Genomic DNA, 16,310 nt, shown 5'->3' with positions numbered 1-16,310 from the left:
AGAGAAACACAGGAGGAGGAAAGAATAAAAAGATGATTTTGTTGTGATCTACCATCCTTCCACCTCTTCAATCTTCACCTATCACGCTTCTCATCCTTAGCTATCTGCACCCTTCTTTCTACCTGTATCTTGATATCAGACAGCATTCAAACACATTGCTCACCATCTGAACCAGAATGTTTTTTACCAGTAATTGATCGTCTTCATTATTTTTAGAAGAATACTGGGATACATCATGCTCTAGGGAGACAGCCCCAGGTAGTAAGTAAGAATGGTCTCTGGCTCAGTAGAAAATAAACCAGTGTCTGTTTTCAAGTTACATTGTTTTCCGTTGTAAGCAGTAAAAAAATAATTATTATGCTGTTAACCATAAAGCTCTGAACTTACTCATTTTCGTTCTACACTGCAAAATAACCACCTAGGTTTTTCCAGATTTTCATCAATACTTTGTACCAAGTCAGTGCCCTACAAAACTTCATTACATCAGCCAAATTTGTAATATCATAAAAATGATACCAAGCTAATTTGACAAGGTCTGTTTTCCATAAACCCATGCTGATTAGCAATAATTATATTACTCTTGTTTAATTCTTTATTAATTGAGTCCTTTAGAAACCGTTCCATTATTTTGCCTGAGGTCAATGTCAGGCTGACAGACTTATAATTATCCGGGTCGTCCCATTTAGCCTTTTATTGGCACAACATTAGATTTCTTCCCGTCGTCTGGAACTTCCCCAATATTCTATGACTTACTAAAAATCAACAGTAATGACTCAGAGAATGACTCAAGAAGATTTTTTAAAACTCTCAGAGACTTGTAATTCAAATCTGTTGATTGCAAAATGCCCAGCATTACCATCCATTATTAAGCATCTTTAGTTACTGTTGTAATGAAATTTTATCATGCTCTTCTGCTACCTATCTTTTCCAAATACAGAACATCAATACTTGCCCAGAATTTCTGACATTTCTGCATTTCAAACTCTTCTATTTTTATTTCTATGGTGTTATTTAAAACCTTTCAATTTTCATTACTAATGAAGTAATCATACTTTAAGTTTACTTATTTATATATATTCTATATAATATTCCAGTATAATTGAAAAAAGAATATTTTACAATGTTGATTCTACCTCATCATTGATTTATTTAGGGGTATATTTATATACATATACTATATATGATAGGTAATACATATATATATGTATTATACATGCATATATATGTGTGTGTGTACACACACACACACACTCCTCAATAGCTTTCTACAATTTCTAGATTCTGATTCATAATCATTAACATCAGCTTCCCCTTCATTTTTTTTAGGTGATTTCTTTTAGCCACTCTCCCTTGTCCTCAGTGAGCTCTTTTTTTAATCAAAAGTGCCACAATTGTTCTCAAAAGCTGGCCTCTTCAGTGCACTGAGCACGCATAGATATATATGCATACACACACACACACAGAGATTTCCTAAAGTCATTCTTGCAGCTCAGAATTTAGCTAACTCATGTTCTTTTGTACTTTGGTTAATTACTCCCTTTGGTACTTAAGCCATCACTAATTTTGTCTTCATCTGTGAAGATGAGGCCTAATACAGAATTCTCTCAAAATCAGATTTTGTAGAAGGAAATTAATCATCTACATTTATGTACATTAGATATGCATATTTTTAAAGAAATTCAAACAGTACTTTAGAAGGCAGTGTGACTCCAGTAACATCACACAAATTGAAGTCTCCCACAATAGTGATTTTTTTTTTTTCCTACACATTACAGGAGGCTTTTAAGGAGCTGGCCATGTTGCTCTCTGCTGGTAGTCTAGTGCACATGGTGAATTAGATCCCCATTTTGCAAATTATACATTAGAAAGTGGAGCTGTGAGTTAGTCAAGAAAATTACTTCATAAATTATTATGAACATAGAAAAATTCCACATATTTGAGCCACCACTTCTCTTCTTCCCTCTCAGTGCTATTTAAATGTTTTCAGCCTTTCAATCATTTGAATTTTCCCATTAGGCTACATTATTAGCAACCTGTTCAAATTTATTATAAATGAGGGATTTCATTACTTTTTATTTATTGCAGGCTCTTAACATTTGCACAAAGGCAAAGCATTCCTTCTTTTAATCTCCTTTGATGTATTGATTAATGTTGTTTTCCAGTAGCTTGATTCTGTGCTAAATTAATGGTTTTTATCCCTTTGCATCCGCTCTTTTCACTGTGCCCTTGGCCACCTTATCCCTTTTAGAAGACCAGCTGCTCTCATAATAACATGCAGTAAACCTCCTTCCACCAGAGACCAACCCTACAACACACCTCAAATCCCGTATCTTGAAATCCTGTCCCAGATTACAGTTCATATCAAGAATCTCTCTTTACCCAGAGGACAAAAGGTCAGCTGGGTGCTAATTTCATTTGCCCTTCTTCCAGTTCTATTGTGGATTTGCTTAAATGAATAATTCACCAATATGGTAGGATAAAGAGAGAACAATCCTGGTATCCTAAAAGCCTGGGGATGACAGAAGTTTAGGAAAAGATCAGTTAACAGTTTTGAATGTGACTAACCAAGCAAGACAGACGAGGACAAAACAGATAAACAGATAAAAGCAGACCAGTAAAAATGTCAATAACATAGTGTAGAGAAGGACTAGCTCATGTAAAAGGTGCAAGAACGGTGGTACAGGTGAAAAAACCTAAAGATCAGTTAGTTCTACGTCAAGCTGTTCATAGATATGAAACAGAAGGGGAAATTGAAGTTTGAAGGAAAAGAGATTTATTATCCTTTTAAAATTTTTTTTAAGATGATAGGATAGTTTATTGTAATTTCTTTTATGAAAAAAGAGAAAAGCTAGTGAATGGCTACGTACATGAGTGAGAATGGAAGGTGGTGAAGGGGGACAAGGTAACAGTTCGGGCAAGCAAAAAGATGAAATAAATTCAGATGGAACATTAATTAAACTTTGCCTACATCTGCATTAGTAAATCATGTGGTGTAACAGGAGCAGATTTCAGGAGGCCTTCCTTTGGGTTAATAGTCTTCTCCCACCACTAAAGGCTGCATGGTCCATCGGAGCAGACTAGGGTTCAGCCAAAGGGAAGTCACTTGAAAACTGCTCCGTAAGGTGAACAAACACGTAGCAAGCAGAGACGACCCAGAGACCGACTTCAAAACTGCAGCCCTAACCCATGCTAATGCTTGATCATGCTGATCAAGCCAAAAGCTTGATACACCCTGTGGTGCGTTGCCAAAATATTCCAAACCTGTTGTGGTCAGAAGTGTTTAACGCCATGACAATGTTAGCTTAAATCAATTTGTACTTCACAGATTTTAATTGTATGAAACCTTTGAAAATAATAATTTGCATTCAAAGTGATGCTGACATTTTCAGTCCACTCCTAAGTCTTCTGTTTGGACAGTGCAGTCAAGTGAATGATTGGTATTTGCAGGCAGGATACAAATGCCACAAGAAAGTTACAATGCCAGAAAATGCATCAGTTGTACAACATAAATTAAGATGGATAAATCCACAACATCTCCTAGTATGCAGTGCTCGTAATGAATACTTTAAATGCTTCTCTATACTGCCTTCCCCATCAACAGAGAAATATTTAAGGGTATCCATCCCATCTATTTCAAAGACTGCTTGTTTAAGACTAGAAAAATATATATTGATTGAAAAAGAAATAGCTTAATTTTTCTGCAATGCCTTTACAAAATAAAGGTTATGATGTATGCAGAGATCAACTTATCAACACCTTTAGTATTTCTGATATTGCCAGATAGAGTCCTTCTCATGACATTTTAAAAAAGTGAATGCCCTTTACACCTTCTTTACTTGTTTTCCTTGTCACAAGATTTACTTTCATCTTCTTCATAATTTTCTACAGTTCCATCAAGATCTGTGATAGAGAGCCACATATGATTTTTTCTTCAATCATGCTAAGTCATAGTGTTGTAGGAGAACAGTTATCAAAATACAATGAAAGCAATAACTACCATTCTTGCTTTTTCATACAAAGCACTTAGGAGATCTGCAGAAAACAGCTAACGCACACCGTACATTAAGGCAGTGGGGGAAACTTCAGCCACAGACACAATTGTATTAAAGTACCAATCCCACTGATAACGAAACCAGGAGAAAGATTACAAAACCAGCCCCAAATGCAGCCTCATTAAGTGAATTAAAATATACTCTTGGTGACTTGAGAAAGTCTTTGTGCTGCAGTGTCAGAGGTGCCTTTATGCCATGAGTTTCATATTTTCCTGGAAACAAAAAGAATAATGCCTACATGTGCATTATTCTATTTTGATATTAATAAATGCATTCTAACATCTGGTAGAAAAAAAATGATTTGGACATTAGCATACAGGCACTACTCTTCTCTCATTATCAGTGTAGCCACTTCAAGCTTTCTCCAGGTATTCAAAAGTGCTGGGTAAGCATTTTGATACCACAAAAGTCCATGTTGTATGAAGATAACAAGGGCACATGCTTGAAAGAAAAGGATGCTATCTCATTAGACCACAGATAACCAAAGATAAACGAATTTGCATGCTTCAGAGAAAAGCTATGACACACTGTAAATTATCTCATATCCAATCATGAAGTTACCAAACAATTTTAAATTTAGACTATAGCTAACATAAGTTATTTAGATAAAACCTAAGGCAGCAAAACTGTATTATAAAAACAGTACTCCTGGGAAATTGGGGAGTTTATTATTAACATATAGATAGAGTTAGCCTTCAAGGTGTTGCAAAAATTCTTTTTCTTCTTACATTGCTTTGTTGAATGCTAGCTAAGGGTGTGCTTTGCTTTTCAATAGTCATTTTCTCTGAAGAATACAAGGCTTACTTTACAGTTTATTTGACAAACTGATCTTTAGAACAACAACAAAAAATTCACCCTAATTCTGGATGGCAGATCCTACATACACCAAGAGGAAAAAACACTAATTCATATACATGCAAGATTTTCATTACAGACATTGCATAAATGCACTTCTTTGTCCCCTGTAAATAAACAGGCTATGAAATCCAATCATTATCTAACTGCAGAAACAGTCTATTTGGCCTCTAAGCTACACAGATGTATTTAACATGTTTCTCTTCTGGACTCAATAATTTTTAGGTAGCATACCTTTTATGTGAAAATAGCAGAATTTAAGGTATGTACAAAATGTATTATTTATTGTGAATGTTCTTATTTTTGCCTTTTCAACTGCAAAATATTTATAGATCTTTATTCCCTGCTATTGAGAAGATCTGTACAAACATAAAAGCCACACGCATGCCTTGTTCACTTCCACTTTAAACCTGCCACTGTTACCCATGTAAGCACTACCTTATTTAGCAGAAGTGGAATCAGAACTACTCAGTCGAAATAAAGAAAATCCAACCTTAACAGTTTTCCTGGATAAAAATGTCTATGACTATATATATTACAGGATATGGAACAAGGCCTTAAGATACATATATCTGTGTTGTAGTCATTCCAACTATAAGCAGGGAGTAATCATCTTAAAAACATGAATGATGTGGAGAGGATGAACGGGGACCAGTTACTCATTATTCTAACACAGGAACCACTCGTCGGTTAATTAAATTAGCATTAGATCAGTTTAAGACCCCCCCCCCAAAAAGGGAGGTAGTTCACCACACAAGGTGTAGTTAAACCATGAACTGACTGCTACAGGATGGTGTGGATGCCAAAAATTATGTAGGGCAGATTAGACAAATTAGTATAAGAGAAATCTGCTGAGGTTTAAAAATCGGTATGAACCATGACTGGCTTGAGAAGCTACTGAGACGCAAAGGATTGGAGGTTGGATGTCAGAAATTGTCCTTGTTTATGCTGGAGACAGAATATTGTGCTACGGTATGACCCAGAGCAGTCTTCACAGTTTTTTTGGTGTTTCTCCACTTTATAAAGCGCTTGAGAAAGTTTAAATCAAAACAGTTCCGTATATACAAAGTACTATTATTATTACCCATAAGCAATGAACAACAGCAAATCACAAATGTCTGACACATCATCAGAAAAAACTGTCTCACTCAAAAAGTTGAGCTGTAACAAACCTGAAAAGCTCTCCCCCTTTTCTAATACCAACAGAGCACACATCACCTGGGACTTAGAAAGAAATACATGACACTAACTGACCTCCTAAGACACACGAAATTCTTCTCACTTCAATCCAGAGAGACATGAGCCTTCATAAACTTCCACAAACATAGCTGATAAATTGCAACACTGGTCAGAAAAACCCAACAATTTCTCATTTATTCAGACTTTTGGAACCAACTATTATTATTAATAAATCAATAAAATCTGAATTTCAGCTAGATGCCAAGCTGAGATTGATCATTCAAAGCCAGAAACTAGTATGAAAATGGGTTAATGTGCACTTGAGCATTCACATAATTGCACTATATCATACACCATATATCATATACTTTGCTTTGAATAAAAAAAAGGCAAAAAAACCCTTTGCTTTTAAATACAAATAGTAGGCAAAATTTTACCTGTTCACACTAAAAAAAATATTCTTCTCATTTTTAAATATACTTCATTTTTCTAATGATTTTACAAAATTATTTTTAATTAAGCTGTTTCTTCCATATCAGTTGTGAACTTCACCTCATATATTACCTTTACAGAGTGCTGCTATTTAAACCTCTCCTCCTTCATTGCTCATATGCAAAAATGCTAACATGATTTAGTTAGTACACATCCATGTACTTGCTACATTGTCTGATTGAATACAGTTCAGTGTGGACATGAAAAGTGACAGTCACGAGGGAAGATGACAAACCTCATAAGAAACCCATTTCCAATAAATTTAGCTTCCCCCTTTACTGTTACAAGCTCAACAGCCTGCAAATATTCAGTTGTTTCTTTGCATCACGCATTTTACTTTTTATGCCGTTTTTAGATTTGGCAAACTTTCTATTACAATCACATTTGACTTTCACAGTTACTGAAAACTTTCACATTTCTCCAGATTAATGCTGTCTGATTAGAAAGAAAGTTTCTGCATGACGGTTTTCATTCAAAACCAAACAAGTTTCTTACCCTTCCCTTTTCTGAGCCTTCCTCTGCAGTTAATGAAAAAATTAGCCCTTTCAATGCAGATGGCTAAAATGGGAGGGCTGCAGTGTCCAGTGAAAGCACATGAAATGGAGCTGAAATCCTCTTCAGTTTTTTGATGGCTGAAGTTACCTGAGATGAATCTAACCCACTGTCTGGACAGCCATAAATTCGTAACACTATATTTTTTCCTTCAGACATGTTTGTGAGTTAGTTTTGGCTAATTTTATTTATTACTGAGAAGCAAACAGGTTACATTTCTAAATGTAACCTGAAAATCTGATTCAAAGATTTATAGATAATAATAATAATAATAATCTCAGCTCCACTTCTGAACTCAAATTATTTTGGATTTATTCAGAATGGCACAAAATACCAAAGTTAATAAGCATAAACAACCTATTAGGGTCTTATAAAATGCAGCTCCATGGCTTCTGCAGGAGGTAGAGTTGGATGTGACTCAACATATGCTATGTCGCTCCTCTTTTCATAAATAATGTGGTGAGTAGTGCTCCAATTCCTTTTTCAATTGGACTAGTGATAGTCCAGTACTTTGATAGCCGATTCTGGCAATTTGGAAACTCTCAGCTAGACACCAAAATGGCATCTACAACTGAAGCTAAGCAAAATACAAAAGGGGACAAAACCAGAACTGGCGTAACATTGCAAGGAGAAGAAAATATCATATAAAATTAGATTTTGTAAATCCAAAGTTTAAAGGCTTTTAGCATTAGCTTTCTATCATTATCTATTGCACCTCTGCAGACTTTGAAGAAGGTAAAGCAAAATTTGATGCAACATCTTTTAAGTACTTTAATGCTCACTCTTACATTACCTACACTTGAAACCAAATCATCCTACTCCTTTGATTTTCCATTGACCCATCCTTTGTAACTCTCCAACACAAATACTTCAGCTCAGTGACACTCCTGGTCAGGTTTTCTGTCTTTGTTTTTTTTCATCCTCTTTGACAGCAATACCCTTTAAAGTAGCCTGAATGTTTCCAGCTTCTTTGAGCCACTGAGTTTTCAAAGCATTGGCCTCACAGGTGCTAACATTTCCTTACATTCCTTAATCCTGAAGTGTTATTAACAGTTTTCTCACAGTGTATGCTTTTTGTTCCTGGCAGAAGGTCTGAAAAAAATCCAACAGCTCAGGTCTCACCATAGTCTGGGATATAAATTGTCAATCAGGGTTAAGAAAGGAAGATGCTCAGTGGGGAGTGCTCTTCACAAAGTCCTTCAGCTCCTATCATCTTCCGAAGAGGAGCTGGTGAACATAGAACTACCACCTTCCAACCTTCCCTCAGGCACAGCAGCAAGATAGCACAGGGACAAGGCCACACACAAGGTCTTCATTATCCACAGTAAGGCAGGATTTGGCCTCAAGTGCGGATGTGCTATGTAGCCCCTTCAGACTACTATTTTTTTTTTTAAGTGAACGGCAAAATAAGGCATCTTCTTGAAATTGTTTGAAGTGGATTGACATTTTTCAGTTGAACACTGTTGTTAGTTTCACAGCAGGCCTAATTTTTAAATCTAATGTTCTAGCGCATATAAAAAGGAAAGCATCCTAGGGGGATAATAACTTCTGGCAATCAATTGATTGCATATAGCTGCTGTTTTTGCAGGTACAATCTCTTTAAGGAGGCTGTAAAATAGGAAAATCGTAGCCTTCGGATGTAAAGATTATCTGAGTTTGCAAGAAAACACTAATGTCAGGACTATTTGCTGGAATGTTTTATATTCTTTTTCTTTCATAATAAATATGTCACAGTAAATAAAGCAGCAAATGGTCATGAGGTCAGAATGCATCACCTGTTTTATACTATCACTCTTGGGATTTTGTTGGGGGTTTTGAGGGGTTTTTTGGTATGTTTTTGTTTTTTGTTTTTGTTGGGTTTTTTTTTTTGTCTCTGTAATCACTTCTGATGAAAACTTGTTTGCAATTTAACTCAGGGGAAAAAGTAAGATTAACCTAGACTATTTTAACTATATAGCTCTACCCAGTCAACTGAAATAGTTTAATTTCCTATTAATGCTACAGCAGTGAACACATCCTCGCACCAACACTTTTTCCAGTTTTCTTTAAGTCCCTCACTTTTTGAGTTCTTTTTCCTAAACACATGTATTTCATGTTACACACACAGAGTAGCACACAGAGGACAAGATATTATTAAAATTTAATAGCAGTGTATAATGAATACCTGTTATCACATTTTTCATATAAAATACAGCCTCTCAGGTAGAAAAGAGTTTCCTGAAACCCATCTTCAGGTTTCTACATTAAATAAATATCATTTAGAATAGTAAAGAGAAATTAAATAAAGGCACTACTATTAACTTATGTTACGATGTAGCTGTTAAATATACATTGTTATATACAATCTATGAAAACTGGCCATTAGGGGAAAAAAAAAAAAAGCTGTTTTCTAAATGCAAGTGGTTTACAGTCACAAATTTTAGCATTGGTGAAAACGCGACTTTCCATATACGCAGAGATGATGATGCAGTCATAAAATCCCCATGACTTTTGCATAAATTTTGAGCTTAGTACTGTTTTTCAGGTACTTCTAGGTTCAAATTAGAATCAGTAAGCACCAGTCAAAACCAAGGATTACAGAAATATGGAAGTCACCAGTGACAGATCTAAAATGAAACCTGTCCCTGTGTCTTGCATCAGAAAAATAGGGAAACATGGGTACCTGCTGTATGCCACAGATATTGTGAGAGATGATGCTGTAGCAATACAGCTACTCTTATTTATGAAAAGTGGCTTTCAAGATAGAGTCATGTTTGTGAAATAGTTATCGTAAAGACTTAATTTTAAATTTCTGTTCATACACACAATGGCTTATGCAATATAGGCAATATACAATCTTGGGGGTGGCTAAGTTCACACAGGTTAGCAGCACATTGCAAATATAAACATTTGCAAGTTTATAAGAAGATTCACAAGGGCTTAATGTCAGACCACTCGTCCTCCTTACCTCCCATTATTTGTTTCTATCAGAATTGGAATGACCAAATACATTCTCATTTAGCTTTGTACCTGTTGCTCTTAGCCAGGCTTATAAATAAAAAAATAGGTGATGACATACTTCCACACAAACTGAACTCAGTAAAAAGTCTTAAAGTTGCTCTAGCAGTACCCCTGACATGAGATTGACAGCCAGATTTCTAGATCAAAACAATACATGCATAGGAAGATCTCAACCTAAACTCTAATCACAATCATTGAGATAAGTTTATGTTATTAAAAAAATATTGCATCTTTTTATTCAATTACTTCATCACAAATACATGACATAAGAGATGAACTTGCATTTAAAAACTCAAGGTTCTGGACTGTTTGAGCTTAATAAGGACAAAATAATCAGTTGCAGATGCTTTCACTTAACATTCAGAAAGATCCCATGGGACAGCAAGATTTAATTTTATGGTCATCTGCCATTTTAATGATGTGCTTGTTATAATGCAGAACATCTCTGTCTTACTTGCCTGGTTATAGAAAACATACTAAACTAAATTGGGAACGCATTTAGCTGCACTATTGCTACCTTGTATCATTAACAAATAATATATGTCCTTGTAATATGGATTACTAATATATCTACTCTTTTTTTTATTTAAAGGAAAAAACATAAACCCTTGCTATTTAAGCAACATTCAAGTCTGTCAGTTGCTCTTATTTACATTTTTTTTTTTGCTTCCAATCTATAATTTCATGCAACCTAAACCATCTTATATATCTTCAATTTTTATCTTTCCAGTGCATTTCTTTCTATTTGGGATGTAATATAATTTAGAAATGTTCAGAGAGCGCATGTGTTTTGGCAGGAAGAGCACATTTACACAGTGAGCACATTTACAAAGAAGGTGAGCTCTTCATGTACCATTACCTACAAGGAAACCTGTGGATCTTAAGTAGCTCTAAAAGAAATCATAAGAGAAGAATTATAATTCATTTGCACAGGATGTTACTGGTCAGATTCTCTGCAGTCCTTATATAAAAAATCCCTAATGTCTGCTGAAGATGGTAACATAACCAAAGTGAATTAGCCAAAAAGATCATTCCTAAGGGTGAAACATACATTCATGGTCTGTTTCCTGTTCCCTTGCAAAAACAAACATAAGACAAGACTAAGCTTTTATTGTAATGTGTGTAACAGACCAAGACTCCAGACAAAAAGACTTCTGTGAGAAGGGAAAAACTGTCATACAAATTAATGTATTTTTTGTTAAGACCTAAATAATACTTGCCATATAATAACGCTTAATTTTAAACTAAATAGTGGTAGCTCCCCATATCTTTGTCCAGGAAGAAATTAACACAGGAAAGGAGAAGACAATCTATGTGTATAATATGGCCATTTCCTTCAAGTTTCAAAAGTCCAGCTGGAATTAGTGCTCTGACTGGAATCCAGCAAAAGAAATGCAAAGACCAAATCAGTTCATCATGAGAAGCACCAACCTTAATATATATTATGATTACTATATTTAAAATTTATATCATTTAAAACTCATTATATCATTGTAAGTACCTTGTATTCTTCTTGTTTTGCTTAACTTTCAACAAAGAAGCTATTTCTATGAAGATTAAAACTCTCTTCTTTACAGATCTTTCACAGATAAGAAAAAAATAACCAACACTTCCAGAAAACAACAAGTGAATTCTTACTTTTGTGCTTCCTTCTGTGTTAGAAATCAACCTTTAGGATTCAGAGCATAAAGCTGTTACAGAGCAGTTAGAAGATCTAGAGTAAGTAAAAGCGTCCATGTTCTCCAAATACTTTGCAGATTTTAGGAACTTGATGCTACCTACAAATACTGAAGTGCATTAGAGTAAGCAAAAAATTATTACAGTTGATACTGTTATTCCTGGTATCATTACACCACTTTTTCACGCACTAAGAAAGAGAGGTTCAAAAGAGGCATGCCCAGATTCATGGACCAAGCCAGCAGGGACAGCACAGCACTCAAGTCCCGATTCTTAAGTCCCTGTTCCACAGGAACAACTTAAGCAAATATTTCCTTGCAATACCTCCTCTTTCCACCCAGATAAAGGTGGTATAGCTATTAACACTTTATAGATGTGTCCATATTATCTTGTAGAGCCTCTTACGACAAACCATGATCTACTGCCTCCAAAGTCCAATCTAACAATACAAACAGGATTTCATTTGCTCCTGTATAAATTATAACAGAGAATCCCATATGCTACAACTCATCATGAGGAACTGCCTCAAATCAGCATCAGTCTGGCACAAGCAGCAGCAGTATCATCCAGATGTGAAACTGGGACAAAAAGCGAAGACAGAGAGGCAGGCACTCAGTCCCGATGCAGTTATCCACACCAGTTGTCTGGGACTTGCATGCTTGCCTCCTTGCTTCCACTGAACTTGAACATTAAAGTTCATACTTTTCTACTGGAATGAAAATGTAATTTATCTGCTGCTAGGTAGTAAGACTTTACTATAAACCTGTCTTTCTAACTAACATTTCTATTCCATCCCCATTAAAGAATCCAGCTCAGTTCTACATCAGCAGCTTCAAACGAACAAACTCACTCCTCGTAAAACGTGGTAGCAAGTATTATTTACTCTACTACAACATGTTGTTGCTCCTGAGCTCTCTTTTCACTAGACCTGATGGTAGGCACAACACAGAATATTTCAACATTGCCATATGTCTCCTTGGCACTTCATACCAAGTGAGTCGCTGTCACTTTGATGGTAAATTAAAATTTCCTACCAGATATATTAAGCCAGAGGCGGCTGATAGGTTGCCCTATCTCCCTCAATGCCTTCTTCCCTTAAATCTAGTTTTGATATTGAACAATCTGAGCATGTTAAGAACAAGCTTCTACATGACATGTATTGAATTGCAGGAATCATCAATAAAGGAATAATATATGGTCTGAAAAAATCCTTTTATAAAAGACTTTTAAAGCATCATTAAATTTATTACAATACTTCTAGTATGTCTTAGGCATTCTGACAAGAGATGGTCACCAAAAAAAGTTAACAGTAATGCTTGGGAGGAAGAAGATGGATGTGGTGATTGGATATACTGACTCAAAGAGAAGTTGAAAACAGCAGAGTATCAGCCGACAACTGCTGCTAAAACAGCAATACTTGCATTTCAGCATGTTCTCCTAAACGTAGCTCTCTTCCAATGTAAATCACTATAGCTACATTAAGAAAGTTATAGCCCCAGTTTCTCACCACTGATTACGCTCTTGTCTGAGACAATCTAATTGTTTATTTCAGCTTCTATTTTTGTAGTTTAAGATGTATGACCCTACTTGACAGCTGAGCTCAGAGGAGAACTGCAGACCTTCCACTTCAGTGTTGCAGGGAGGGTATGAGTAGGTACCTCAAGGGACCAGGAAATGTTGAGGATACGTTTTTTTGTTGTTTCTGTGAGGTGAGCAACAGATGATTGTTATGAAGGTCTATCCAGTTTAATACAAAGAAAAACATATTTCCCAATACCTTTAGGAACAAAACATATTTCCCAACATTTTTCCAAACACCAAAGCCAGGCTTTTCAGGTCAAATATGTTACTTAAAAAAATAAGCCCACTTTAACTCCAAACAAAATATAGTGTAAGATACAAGTTACTTCAGAGGGATGTAGATTATGTTTAGGGCAAGTGATCAAGAAGCAATTAAAAAAAATAAACCATTCAGAACAAGTGGTCAAGCAGACAAAACGGCACATTGGAAGAACAGGGATACTCTCTCCAGTGAAGTCCCTCAGAATACCAATGCCAGGCCTTGCAGAGCAAAATGACAGAATCCACATGCTGAACTTAATTCATACACAAGCGAACTACAAAATAACATTTTTTGTGTAATACTAAGCTACTTGAAAAGAAAATAGGATCCAACACCGATTTCTAGCCTGATGCAGAGATAAATGCAAAGGAAGGATTGAACTAACACGATTACCAAAGGTTTCTGTTCCTGACAAAGCACATAAATGAAAATTTCATAGTCTTTGACTAGAGTACTATTTTTCAGTCTTTCAACATATTTGCATGACTATCTTATATTTCTTACATCAAAAGACTCAGGGATATAGAAGTGTAATAGATAATTCTGTTTCTGAACATGAAAAATGACAGGGATATATCTTAGCATCATTTTATTTAACTGATCCTGAATGGAGAATTCAGGACACTTACAGATTTTCCTAGTGAACTGAAAATTTTAAAAAATTACAAATTTCCCATCTGATTTCCACTTGATACAGAGGACGCTCAGACCAGGTAAAGGCATTCTGTAGATGTAGCTTCCTGATCCGAGGCAGGTAAATGACCCTACAGACCTAAGTAAAAAACAAACAAACAAAACCCAACACAAAACCACTGTTAAGTTTGCCATACATGGGCTGTCGGGAAGGCAGTTGTCTCCAAAAGACACCCCTCCCCTGACAGACACTCACGGCAATGATCAGTGCAAGTATGAAGCGATATTTACATTAAAACAGAGATTATAATACTAACAGTTTTATAGGGTAAACAGCATATGTAGTTGTTGATTTGCCCTGGGCTACTATTTACACAGTCATCTTCCTATTCTGGAATGGTTAGCAACTCCTCTAGAAGATGCTGAAGTGGAAGTTGTGGATTTAGCTGGATGCCAGAGACCACCTTTGTCCATCAACTCAGTCTAGTCTGATATCTATTTAAGCCTGTTTAGCACATACAACACAACCTGTTATTCAACATATCTGTACAGCAGAGGATTTATTTTCCTGTGTTTGCTACTCATCATTCAGATAAGAAACTTAAAGGGGTTGTCTAATGATTTCACTCAGATATAGACTGCTGCAATACAGCCTTGCCAGCGCTGGAAGGAAGGGAGGGCAGCTCTCCCATGGGAACTAAGGCAGTGTATTAATGTTTGTCTTTACGTCTTTAGGGCATAAAGTCCTCTTTGGCCACTTACCTAGACCTCCTTGTCCCAAAGATGGGACATTCTTTATGCTTTCTCCCTGAAAAAAAAATTAATTTACAGGGTTCAAATTTTGGGGTTTATATTCCAAGTTTCTATCACCAAATTTGATAAACGTGCTGCCTTTGAAGATTAATTGTTTGACACTAGGGAGGGGTTAAGAAATGAATTATTATAAACTATTATCTCTATACCATAAGTACCAGGAGGTCTAAGTCATTAACTTACCTAATTAAACATAGATAAGCAGTGCTTGTCAAAGACGAATGCAAAATAAGTTTAACTTTCTGATAGACATATTCTGTCCTTCCTCAGGTCTAAACTCTGGACACTTCAATTCCTCCTCAGCTGCTATGGTCCTGCTTGGCACGCCCCGTTATCCACCAACACCTCTGCCAGGAGACACATTAGTCCAGAAACATATTAAGCTCCTCTATATCATGGGCTAAAATCACAGAAGAAAATACTGGTCAAACACCTGCATCTTCTTTTACAAGATTTGCTTCCTTCTGGTTTACAGCATTCATAAACTGAAAACATGAAGTGTTCCTCATAGGAACTTCATAAGACTCAAACTTTTTACAGTAAGTTGGGCCAGATTTGCATCTGAATCTGAACTGAAGCAATTTGATAATTAGGAACCTTGGGTTTGCCCTCCAGTAAGTTGGATTTCAGTTAGTCTCTAATACTCAAAAGAAAGCAAGAAAACGCTGAGCTGCTAAGGGAGCCAGGAAACAACTCTAAAAGGGAGAGAGTAAAATAAAGAGGAGCAACTTCTTCATAATCCTTTTAAGCAACTACAAGATAAAATGAAAACAACGTTTACTGTAATTCTTCATCAAAATTATTTTTTCCTCTTTCAATGAGAATAAAATATTTTTATTTATAATTGAAGTTAAATAACAGTGGTGTTTGAATCAGCATGATGTTCAATACTTTCTAATGACTTTGGATTGAATGAACATGATTATTTCCACGTTCATTGCTTTTAGTGTTTTGAAATGTGCATTTTCCAGTTTTCACTCTATCTTTATCCTCCACAACAAAAGTACTTCATTGTTATTAAATGCTATGTGTTTATACATACAAATGAAAAATCCAAGTTTTCGTTAATGGAAAGGTAGATGAAAACAGCTATGAAACCCTTTTTCAGCTAAAAATCAGGGACTCGCAACAACATAGAACAGTAGGTATCCCAGATGTTTAAGAGTGGCAATCTGACTGCTGTCTCACTGTTTTAAAGTTGCTTTAATTAGTAT

At 35.7% G+C, this 16,310-nt stretch overlaps 1 protein-coding gene across 1 annotated transcript in view; it reads right to left on the bottom strand.

The window, feature by feature from the left end:
• The window catches only part of ZNF804A (zinc finger protein 804A), a 157,505-nt gene that overhangs the window by 75,061 nt on the left and 66,134 nt on the right, over positions 1-16,310 (bottom strand). The window lies entirely within an intron of this gene.

Source organism: Nipponia nippon, unplaced genomic scaffold (assembly GCF_047370975.1).
Source record: "Nipponia nippon isolate SJK-2023a ecotype South Korea unplaced genomic scaffold, ASM4737097v1 scaffold_5, whole genome shotgun sequence".
Taxonomy (NCBI): domain Eukaryota; kingdom Metazoa; phylum Chordata; class Aves; order Pelecaniformes; family Threskiornithidae; genus Nipponia; species Nipponia nippon.
Note: the sequence above shows the minus strand (reverse complement) of the source record. Positions and strands in the feature narration are given on the sequence as shown.